General features: G+C 47.7%; 1 protein-coding gene across 1 annotated transcript in view; it reads right to left on the bottom strand.

Moving 5' to 3' along the window:
• Nucleotides 1-12,023, bottom strand: part of LOC141219384 (uncharacterized) — a 138,608-nt gene that overhangs the window by 59,491 nt on the left and 67,094 nt on the right. The gene's annotated exons all lie outside the window — the stretch shown is intronic.

Below are 12,023 nucleotides of genomic sequence, written 5' to 3' on the forward strand. Positions count from 1 at the left end.
ACTCCCCGCAAAAGAAGTTCAGCAAATTCTGCGCTCTCAAATCCAAGTACCCACCTCCCTTCTGAGCCCCAGTGTGCCTAAATCACATTTAGCTCCCATATGTTTGTCATTTCTGTAGTGATGACAACCCGCTTAATTTAAGGGTGCATGTCTCCAGCAGCACGAGCTGGGCACAATGTATGGGCAATACAAAGTACTGGGCACTACAACGTGCTGGGGAATACAATGGCAGTTTGCAGTTTTCACTCAGCAATATCCACTGCTGCCTGTTTCTGGAAAACACCCATTGAGTCAAAATCGTCACTACACCTGTAGATAAATTCCCAAAAGGGGTATCATTTCCAAAATAGGGTCATTTGAGGGGGGATTCTGCTTTTCTAGCAGTAAGGGGCTCTGTATATGGAGTCCACAAACTATTCTAGGAAAATCTGCGTTCCAGTAGAAAAATAGCGGTCCGCCTCTCCCAAGTCTCGGTATGGCTAAGCAGTACTGTACAGCCACATATGGGGTATTTTTACATTCACCAGAAATTGTGGGACAAATTTTGGTGCCATTTTTGTCATTTCCCCTTGTGAAAATGTAAAATCTGGAGCTAACACTAAATTTTGGTGGTAAAAATTTAATTTATTTTTTTTCACTGCCCAATGGTATAAATTCTGTGACCCACCTGTGGTGTCAATTTGATCATTGCACCCCTAGAGGAATTCATTAATAAGTTTAGTTTGTAAAATGGGGTCTCTTATGGGGATGGGTCTGCTGTTCTGGCACTTCAGCGGCTCTGCCAAAGTGACATGGTACCCTCAAACCAGTACAACAAAATCTGAACTTCAATATGGTGCTTCTTCCCTTCTGACCTTTGCACTGTACCTAAAAGGTACCATATTTTTTGGACTACAAGACACACTTTTTTCCTCCAAAGTTTTGGAGGAAAGTGGGGGGTGTATCTTATAGCTCGGATAATACATTTTGACTGTGGAGGGGGGGACGGCGGCGGAGGAGCGGGGCACAGGCAGTAGCTGTAGCTGGCTGCTGCTGCTCGTTGAACACGTGTGCCTGCTACTAAAGAGAATGAATATTCACTCTTCTCCACCTATGGGAATGGAGTTATGAACAGTTATGATTGATTCAGGCTTTTCTTGAGAAAGGGAATTTTAGCTTTAATCGCTTGGGTTTTTACTCTATTGGCTAATAGCGTTCCAGCCTTAGTATCCTGTGAGTAATAAAGAGACTTAGTTTTTTGTAGTTTTTTTTCGTATTTATATATAATAAGCAATCTCCATATAGTGCCCTCCCAAGAGATGGAAAATATAGAGAACTGTGTCATATCTTGCTGAGTGTGGAGGTACTTTGCTCCAGGAGAAAAAAATGACCAGGGAAAGCCACAGAAAGACTGCAGGAGAAGCGGCTCTCAGCTCCAAGATGACACCACGGTTGTCACGCAGGGGACAGATTGAGCAGGGGAGACAAGGAGGAGGATAGTGCTGGTCAGGCTGGAGTGATTTGCCTGCACAGAAACACAGGTCTCAGCAGGTGACGGTGACCTTCTTATAGCAGCTACCCCGTAGTTGTCCATGGGCTCTGGAGCAGAGGAGTGGGGTGAAGAGGAGATGGGAGAAGCAGCTGCATTACTGAAGGGGTGAAAAGTCAGCGAAACTGCATGTGGCACAGTACTCACTGCCCCACAGCCTAATCTTCACCAAGATGACATACATGTAAATCCTCTCTGTTTTGAATGTACAGTTTGGTGGTCTTAAAGATGAGATAGCAGATATACGTCGCAAACTGCAGAGAATACAAAACAGCAGGGTCAGTGGAAGGCAGAGTCAGCGCCCCTGAGGATCAGATAGCTGATATGAGCAAGGAGAACAGGCTTGTAGAACAGCAAATATCTGCACTGCTGGCAAAGCAGATGACCCTGAAAATAGATCAAGATGCAATAATATACCACTTATTGATGTGCCTGAAAAAAAATAGAAGGCTCCTCTCCTACTGAATTCTTTGAAAACTGGAGGAAATTAAAAATTGGGCCTGAAACCTTAACCCCCTATAGGCTGTAGAATGAGCTCATAGGGCGCCAACCCGTCCTCTTCCTCCTGGGCTTCCACAAAGACCTGCGCTGGCTAAAACGTTACACTATCAGAACAGAGATATTATCCTGCGGCAGGCAAGGGATCACCCAGATCTAATAATTAATGGATCCAAAATCTCAATCTTTCCAGATTACTCTATAGAAGTACAGAAACAAAGAGACAGATTCCTTGATATCAAAAAACATCTGAGAGATTTGCATGTTCTATAGTCAATGATATTCCCTGCCAAATTAAGGGTGGTAGCCGGAGGTTCTGTGCGCTTTATTCAAGATTCAAAAGAAGTCCTTCACTGGCTGGATATGAATGAGAGGCAAATACACCGGGATCAAATTCGGGATGTTACAAGTTGAAGATCCTGTGGTACAAACCCCAATTCTTCAGAAACACAGTGATCCGCGAGTGTATGGGAAGAAGTGTGTCCCTGCTTGTTGGACAGTTCTTTACAAATGTTGTTTTCCTCAGGTTCTATTATGATTATATCACTGTTTTATGTCTAAGTGGGGTTGAATCATCCTCCAAGGAGACTTAAGTTGTAGGTGGGATTCTCCCATACATTCAACAGTGACTGAGCCTCCGTTTATCTATTTGATTATATATGGCGGGGTCCGTGGCAATAGCGGGAATGTAAGGGGTCTTTCTTCTAGTTTTAAAAGACAGGTGATCTTTCAGTATCTTCAGATGGAAAAACTTGCTCTGATTTTCCTGCAAGAAGCACATCTTACCTCTGAGAAACTTCATCTGCTAAACAAGAAGTGGTTACAGGCGACTATCACTCCACGCGCTCTCCATACTCTCGGGGAGTCAGTATATTAGTACACCCTAGTGCACAATGTGAGGGTCTTATAGTGATAAATAGATACAGAGGGTCAGTACGGATGTTTGTTCTGTAAGTTATTACTAAGTCTCTATTACTAATCTCTATCTACATACCACCACCATATTCCAGTAGAATCATACACAAAATTCTCTCTATTATTGATGGTTTCTCGCACACCCCCCTATATTATAATAGGGGACATTAATAATATACCGGACTCTCTCTGGGATAGAGGGAGACATGAAGCTAAGAGGGTAAAAGGCAATTGTATCCCTTTTGGTCACTTAAGGAGACAGCTGTAATTGCTCTTTGGAGAGCCGGTCATCCTAATGTATACCAATACTCCTGCTTCTCGTCCACATTCTCCTCTTTGTGGAGAATGGATTTGTCTCTTGGAAATGAACGGATGCAGGGTCTTATATCTGACATCAGCTCCTGCCCAGAGCGCTATCCCATCATTCTCCTCTGTGTCTCCCTAAGCTTAATCCCCCAATGCAGTACAGACCCACAGGGAAATTAACCCCTTTTGGTTGCAAGTTATAGACCTTAAGGGGAAAATTGATGGGAAACTAAAGGAGAATCTTGTGATTAATAAAAATACAGCTTCTATTTTCTATGTATGGGAAGCCATGAAGGCCGACCTTAGAGGAATATATATAACAGAAATCTCAGCAGCTGAATCCCGGACTAAGCAGCAGGATCCATTGGTGTTTCAGGAATTGGGAGATGCGGAGAGTGAGATGATTACAGATCCAACGCCGGCTGCGCAAAACAGGCTGAAAGCCGCTCAGGACATGAGGAATCAGGGAACATTGCAGCTGCAGGAAGGAAGAAGCGGTTTCACAAGATGCAATATTGTGAAGAGGGAGATAAAGCAGGTCACTTATATCTGTGATCAGGCAATAGCGTAATCAGTTTGTAAAGGTAGCAAACAGAAAAGGTACTTTCCCAGATGAATATAATATAGGTTTATACAAAGGACATAAATTAGAAGATAGCATTTAATTTAATTCATTAAAATATCAGAATTAAAATAGAGACACAAACAAGATATATATATAGATATATATAGATATAAACCACAGGTGGGCAGGTGTGAATGTCACAGCACAGAGAGGTATTACATATACATTAACAAATCTCAAGCAATGCCTCTGAACACAATGGGTAGATATACCGATCCAAACAACGTGTCCCACATGCCATCATATACGTGAGAAAAAAGGAACGGTCTCCCCCAGTTCTAGTAGTTAATTCTCAGGCATCAGATCCTTTTCAGATCCACATGAATGGGAGCAAAGACAAATGTCTAACCATCATCCTGTTAAGGAACCAGGTAAGGGTGTCCTTATTTTCATGAAACTTTTCTTCCCTGTGAGGGATTCACCAGGGAATTAAACCATTCCATTGTGTAGGTCTTCAAGTCTCCTCCTGTGTAATAGCGGCCTGTTGCCCGGTCCCCCTTAAATAATTCAAAAGTACCAAGCAAAACCCTTCATTTCTGAACACCACAACGTCATTTCCTCTTATTGGAACGCATTATTCTGCAGTGTGACATCACGACGCGTCACTTCCGGTGCGTCAACGATCTGCATACTGCCGGAACGCATGACTCAAAATAACAGCACGCACACGAGCAAGTCCTTCTATAAAAAAAGTCTTTCATATTCCAAATCACAGACGCATGTGGCTTTATAGATGACCCCTTTACTTCTGCAATTTATGAATGATCTGATGACATATTTTTCTTCCGTGGCTTTGTTATAGAAGGACTTGCCTACATCAATGGCCTTACGTGCCCCACACCCACATCCTTTGTTCTTTCCAAATCTACCAATAACTTGCTTGAGGTATATAGCAGCAAGGTGAGAACAATAATAAAACATAACTTTTGATTAAAGTGTATAAAAACTACTACAGTAGTATAAAAATAAGAACACCTCTGTTTCTCATAAATATAGATTTAAATGAACAGAGCGCTATAGTGGTGGACAATATATCTGTAAATGGAGATAGACCTGGAAGAAAAACGTCATACAAATGCCTGAAAATGACAGTGGTCACATATAATGCATATGAAGTATAGGAGGAAATGTCAATGTTAAATTCTAATTACGGATATTCATTTTATTCTGAAATCTGTATCATACATTGCATAAGATTGAATCAGCCATCATGCTAGGGTTTCTAGATGACGTGATATTTGTGTATTTTTAGTTCAGTGCCATATACAGAAGAACAGGTGTTATGGGGGGGCCTATAAAAGCCCATGTTAGAGACAGGGGGGCGCTGGCCATTCCACAGGACACTGAACGAGGATCTGTGTGTGAAACAGCTGATGTAGGTCCAACGGACACATGGTGTCATACTGACACACGTGCTGGACACAGATAGACGCAATCTACCATCCAGGATCCCAGGGGAAGATGGGTGAATCTCAACTATTAAGCTAATTATGGACAAATGGACAATCACTCTGTAACCATTTACTATTATATATAATTACTGCAATCATTCTTTTTAATGGACAATCCAAGAATAAATCTATACATTTTTTTCATAAGAATATAGTCTTTGATTAATCACATCTGATAAGAAGTCCTCGATAGGAAAAAATACAGAAAGAAGTATTTTTTTACAGTCAACAAATCAGGATGGAAGATCCACTGAGTGAATAGGAAGTTCCTCCTCATCCAAGGCAAACAAAGGACAGAATCCTCCTCAGGACTGGGAAGGGTAGAGACCGGAGCAATTAGCTCTATTCTGCCATATAGGTCAGTACCGTAACCCTACATGCCCCATGACTCCTGCCCTTACAAGAGCAGTCCACAGCTTTCCTGAAGGGTCCACGGCTTTCCTGGAGTGTCCACGGCTTTCCTGGAGTGTCCACGGCTTTCCTGAAGTGAAACGCGGCTCCGCTCGGTACGCCTCGTACACACGCTGCTCCGCTCGGTACGCCTCGTACACAGGCGACTCCGCTCGGTACGCCTCATACACACGCGGCTCCCCTCCGTTTACGGCCTAGGATTGTGTGAAGCCCAGCTGTGCTAGGTATCACAGATCCTAGAAGGGTGTATTGAAGGATTCCTCCACAAGAGGCCCCCATAACCATTCACACATCTCCACCTTCCACCTCAGACCACCAGAGGGAGCCCGTTAGGGAGATATATAAGCGAAGGTGGAGACAGGCAGCTCAGTCTGTTGATGAGTTCCTGCAGATCGAGACACAGAAACAGGTCAGTCTGCAGTGGAGCTCAGTGACTCAGCAATTCCTCTGGAGAGTTCAGTTAGTGCAAGCCTGAATACAGAGTTGAGCCCGGTTGAGTCGTAGCTCAGAATAGTGAGCTTTAGGTGTGCCGGCGCCATAAGATCGGTGAAACGCGGCACGCTGCCGTTAGTGTGAGTAGCCTATTGAGGGTCCGAGTAGGCCGAAGGCGAAGAGTAGAAAGTTAGTTCATAGGGGGCAGAGGAGCTTAACTAGTTCACCCCGAAGAAGCAGTAGTTACCGGACACCGGGTCCGAAGCTTACCGGGATCTCCACGACCCAGTAAGATAAACCGGAATCCCTGGAGGACTACAAGTCCCAGGATCGCTAAAGTGCTGATACATACAAGAGCCAGGAGACACATAGGCCCCGTAAGTCGGGAGCGTGCACTCCAAGAGAAGGCCCTACCACAAGGTCAGCCAGTGCAGGACAGAGACAAAGTTAGGCCTAGCTCCAGGCAGGTCAGAAACTTACTACGCAGAAGCCAGAACCAGGAGGCCCAAAACCTGCTCATTGGGGAGGATCCGGACATACACCCTTCACCCTTCAGTGCTCCGGGGAGTGCCTGAAATTCCACCAGTAAAAGGTACTGAAGTGACTATCATGTCCGTCCCTGTTCTTGCTTTGGCCCGGCGGAGACTTTGTCCTGCATCCCCGTTCTTATACTGCCCTGAGGCCCAGCTCCACCTGTGGGGAGCTATACCATCAAGCTGCCTTATCATCAGCCTCAGTGGACTGCGCAGCACTGGTGATCTTCACCAGAAGCCACAGGTGGCGTCACGAACTCATTCTTTTATAAAATCAACCCCTTTTTAAGGAGTGACCCCAGGGTACGGGCCCGGGAACCGACCACCGCGACATCCCTAAAGGCCAGGCTAAAGGCCCGGGTACCGAGTTATCCCCATTCCCCTGGGCTTGTCATCTCCTCATGGCGTCACGAACAGGATTGCGTGCCCGCTGCAACGACGCCGTGTTTTGCCCATTGCCACCGGGTACTGTGCGCCTTTATTTTGAACGGTGTACGTAAAGTTGTGGTGAAGATAGCCGCCATTGTTGGGCCGTTGAGCGAGAAGAAGGGCGTAACCGCGGGAAAGTAAGGGGCGTACCTGCAAAAGAGCGCGAAGTCCCGGACACGCCCCACGCCTCGACGTCAAATCAGGAAGCGCCAGGTCCTGTACGGAGCGTCGCTGAATGACGTAGGACGCAAGCGACGCAAGGTCCTGAAGGCAACCGTCACCTGCGAAGCTGCGGCCTACCGGAAGAAAAACCAGAAGGTAGGCCACGGTTAACTAGGGGGTGCTAAGATGTCCGTCGAACAGCAGAACGCCGACCTACCGGTCAACGTCCCTGAAGTTCAGCCCGCGCCCGATAATGGGCAGGCCGAATCCGCCGCTCCACCAGCAGCGCCTGTAACACCTGTAATTCCTATGACTTTACCGTACATTCCTGGAGCAAAGTGGCTCCCACAGTACAACGGCAAACCAGATACCCTGTCTGGATTCAAACGGAAGATATGTGGTATTTTGGACATGTACTCTATGACCGGCAAACAAAGAGCTGCCGTTGTATTAGGACAACTGACCGGTGCTGCGGAACGGGAAGTGGAAACATGGTCAGCCACAGACCGGGAGACAGTGTTCGCCATATTCCAAAAACTACAGACTGTATTTGAGGACCTTACTGAGGCGGACCTCCGGATGAGGTTCTACAGCTGTTCCCAACAACCAGAGGACAATGTTCGGGACTACGCCTGGCGTCTTCAGGGGGCCCTGCGGGCTCTGAACCAGGTTAGTCCAACCAGCATTGAGAATGAGAACAGAATTCTGAAGGAACAGTTTGTCCGGGGACTGAAGTCTCCAGATGAAAGCAGGACTGTGCGTTGGTGGTCCCTGGATCATCCAGATGCCACCTTTGACAATCTAAAGGACATGGCTATAAAGGGACTGCAGCCCCTGGAAACAAATGCCATCCAACGTTACCAGGGTGGGGCTACTCCAGTGCCTGCAACACCCACCTTTTCCCCAGTGACTGCTGAAGCTAAAGTCCCTGCAACGTCCCCTAAAGAACTGGACAGTCAGTTGAGCAAAACCCTGACCACTGTGCTGAGTGCTCTGCAGCTGCGGACGGAGCCCGAGGAAGGAGGGAAGATCCTGCTGTCATGGGTGTGTCGCCACGAAGATCGTCGAGACTACACAGCCTGACTTCTCGCAGCTGAGTTTTTGGTGCTTTGTGTTTTTTGGTTGTGAGGGAGTTAATTCTCTCTCTCTGTGCTTGACGAGGCTCAGCCTCGCCCAGCTGCAGTTAATGCTGCAGTATTGGGATTCCTTCAAATACCTGCTGGTCTGATAGGGAAGTTGTCGGTGAAAGCATTTCTTGCAGACCTTCAGAGTGGATCGTTGTTTGGTGGAGTTCGGAGCGAGGAGCATGCGGTGTGGTTTGTTCCCTTCCTCCCTTTATCATTTATCTCCTAACCTGTTGTTGTTCCCTCTGTAATTGTGGTGTTAGTTTTTGTATGCAAGGTGGTTTTTGGTTTTCCCCTTGTACTGTCTCGTTTGTCTAGTACTGTGTTTTGGGCATTTTCTATCCTGTTCCCCATTGTTGTGATTGGGGTCCTTCTCAGGACTAGATTACTTAGGTTCAGGGATATTCAGGAGTTTAGGGTTACGCTGGCGGCCTGGACCTCTGTACCATTAACAGTACCTACAGGTTGAGGGATTAGTCAGGGCCCCCGTCTAGGGTCAGATCTGGTCCCTGACCCCCCTGTACGCTGAGACAGCGTGACACCTACTAGCCGACAGCCCTGAGGATGTCCCCTGGATGCGGAGAAGGAGGAGGCCAACACCACCCTCGCCAAGGACCAGTGACCAGCGCCGCCCGCCGAGGGAACCAATCTGCTACCGATGCCGTAAGACCGGACACATCGCTCAGAATTGTCCTTTAAATGGGAAAACCCTGGGTCCGAGGGCCGCCACCGAGGAGTAGACTCACCAGGCCCATCAGACTGGTATAACGGGTTCGTCGGAGGAAGACCTTTCCTGTCCATTGTGTTGGACGGGATCCCGATGCATGCCCTGCTGCACACAGGATCTCAGGTAACCATCATGCCTGAAGTCCTCTACAAGAGGTTCTGGTCCATGGACGATCTACGTCCGTCAGCTCCAAATTTGTCAGTATATGCTTCAAATGGACTCCCCCTTAACCTACTCGGGGTTAAGAATGTGACTGTAAAGGTGGGGAGAGTGGAGCTGAAGGACCAGGGACTTATTGTAGTGGAGACTAACCCTGATGACAGCAACCCATATATGGTACTAGGCACTAATGTTGTTGGTAACTGTTTGGGAGAGGTTGTGTTCTTGCTCCAACAGATCGCTGACACTGCCAGACCGAGACAGAGGAGGGCACTGCAGAGAGAGATCCGCGTCCTGACGTATCAACAGCAAGTAAAGTTAACAGATGGTGAAATTGGTAACGTGAGGGTAACAGACCCAATGCCCATTGTCGTTCCCCCAATGAGTGAGATGCTCATCTGGTGTAGAGCTGCCATAGGTCTTAGAGGACAGAGCTACCAGGCGGTAGTAGAACCCCTTTGCTCTGAGCATAGACCCACGCTCTTAACTGCCAGGGGAGTGGTAGATGTATGTAATGGGAGGGTGCCTGTCCGTCTTCTTAACCTAGGGGAAGATGAGGTCAAACTGCCACGTTATGCCACTGTTGCCAAATTACATGCTGTCAATAATAACTGCATCCATGAGGCGGAGTCCTTAACCTCACCAGATGAAGTAGAGGATAATGACCCTGCAACCCAGGTGGAGGATTTGTGTCAACAGCTCCACATTGGGACAGACACCACTCCTGCCCATCAAAAACAGGGTGTACACCGGGTGGTTCAAGAATACTCGCAGGTGTTCAGTAAACATCCACTAGACTTCGGGAGGATTAAGGGGGTTCAACATCATATCCCCACAGGCAACCATTCCCCAATCAAAGAGCGCTATAGGCCTATACCCCCAGCTCACTACCAGAAGGCAAAAGAAATGCTGCATGACATGAGGAAGGCGGGAGTAATTAGGGATAGTTGTAGTTCCTGGGCGGCTCCCCTAGTGCTGGTTAGGAAAAAGGACGGGAGCACGAAAATGTGTGTAGATTACCGTCAAGTAAATCGCATTACACATAAAGATGCATACCCTTTGCCACGCATAGAGGAGTCCCTAGCTGCCTTGAAGTCTGCAAATTACTTTTCTACCCTTGACCTCACTAGTGGGTACTGCCAAGTCACTGTGGCTGAGGAGGATCGGGAGAAGACGGCCTTCACCACCCCGAAGGGAATCTGCGAGTTCAACAGTATGCCATTTGGACTCTGCAATGCCCCCGGAACGTTCCAGAGATTGATGGAGTGCTGCCTGGGACACCGCAATTTCGAGACTGTGTTACTTTACCTGGAGGACGTAATTGTGTACTCCAGAACGTACGAGGACCACTTGAAACACCTGGCAGAGGTATTTGGGTCACTGTCCCGGTACAGGATGAATTTGAAGCCCTCAAAGTGCCATCTGCTCAAGAGGAAGGTACAGTACCTGGGGCACATTGTCAGTCCAGAAGGGGTAGCACCAGACCCGGAGAAAGTCACAGCCATCCAGAAGTAGCCGGAGCCAAAGAACCTCAAGGAGGTGCGTCAGTTCTTGGGACTAGTCGGATACTACCGGAGGTTCGTAAGGGACTACAAAAAGAAAGCAGCTCCTCTGCAAGACCTCCTGGTAGGGCAGTCCCCTAAAGGCAAAAATCCCCCATTCCACTGGGGTAAGGAGCAAGCGGAGTAATTTCAAGAAATGAAGGAGATCCTGACAGGTGATAAGATCCTAGCCTACCCTGACTACAGTCAACCGTTCCTGCTGTATACAGATGCCAGCAACAAAGGTCTGGGAGCTGTGCTAAATCAGAAACAGAATGGCCAAGAGAAAGTCATCACATATGCAAGCAGGAAGCTCCGTCCGACTGAGAGGAACCCAGAGAACTATAGCAGCTTCAAGTTGGAGTTCCTGGCCTTGGTTTGGGCCATCACTGAAAGATTCAAGCACTATCTGGCTTCCAGCAAGTTCACTGCCTTTACTGATAACAACCCCTTGACCCATCTTGAAACAGCTAAGTTGGGGGCTCTGGAACAACGATGGATGGCTCGGCTGTCAAACTACCAATTTACAATTAAATACCGGGCAGACCGCAAGAACGCCAACGCCGATGCCCTGTCTAGGATGCCTCACCAGTCAGACACAGAAGAAGTGGATGACCTGGAAGAGATAGAGCTACCTGCCTTTCACCAGAATGGGATGATCCATGAGCAACGAGCCTCCAGGAAGCCGCGTGAAAAGACGTTAAACCCCCTGCCTCATCACAGCTGGAAAGAGACCCAGGACAGCGACCCAGTTGTCAGCCACATTAAACAGCTGATAACCCAAGAAGGTGCCTCCCTGGAGAAAGATGCGTCTCTGCAAGCAAAGCAGCTGTGGAACGAGAGAAGCCGGCTGTTTATCTACCGTGAGAAGCTGTGCCGGAGGTACGTTAATCCAAGAACCCATGAGATGGTATGGCAGATAGTGGTCCCGAAGACAGACATCCAGATGGTATTAGAGGCCTACCATGATCAGGCGGGGCACTTTGGCTGGAAAAAGCTAGAGACCCTGCTGAAATGTCGATTTTACTGGGTAGGAATGCGCAGCTCCATTGAAAGGTGGTGCCGGGACTGTGGACCCTGTAGCCTAAGAAGAAAAGACTTCAGCAGCCAGAAAGCACCCCTGCAACCGATTAAGACGACTCGACCTCTGGAGATCGTGGCCCTTGACCATCTCAAGCTCTC

Source organism: Phyllobates terribilis, unplaced genomic scaffold (assembly GCF_046119375.1).
Source record: "Phyllobates terribilis strain yellow unplaced genomic scaffold, ASM4611937v1 Scaffold_265__1_contigs__length_2625494, whole genome shotgun sequence".
NCBI lineage: Eukaryota > Metazoa > Chordata > Amphibia > Anura > Dendrobatidae > Phyllobates > Phyllobates terribilis.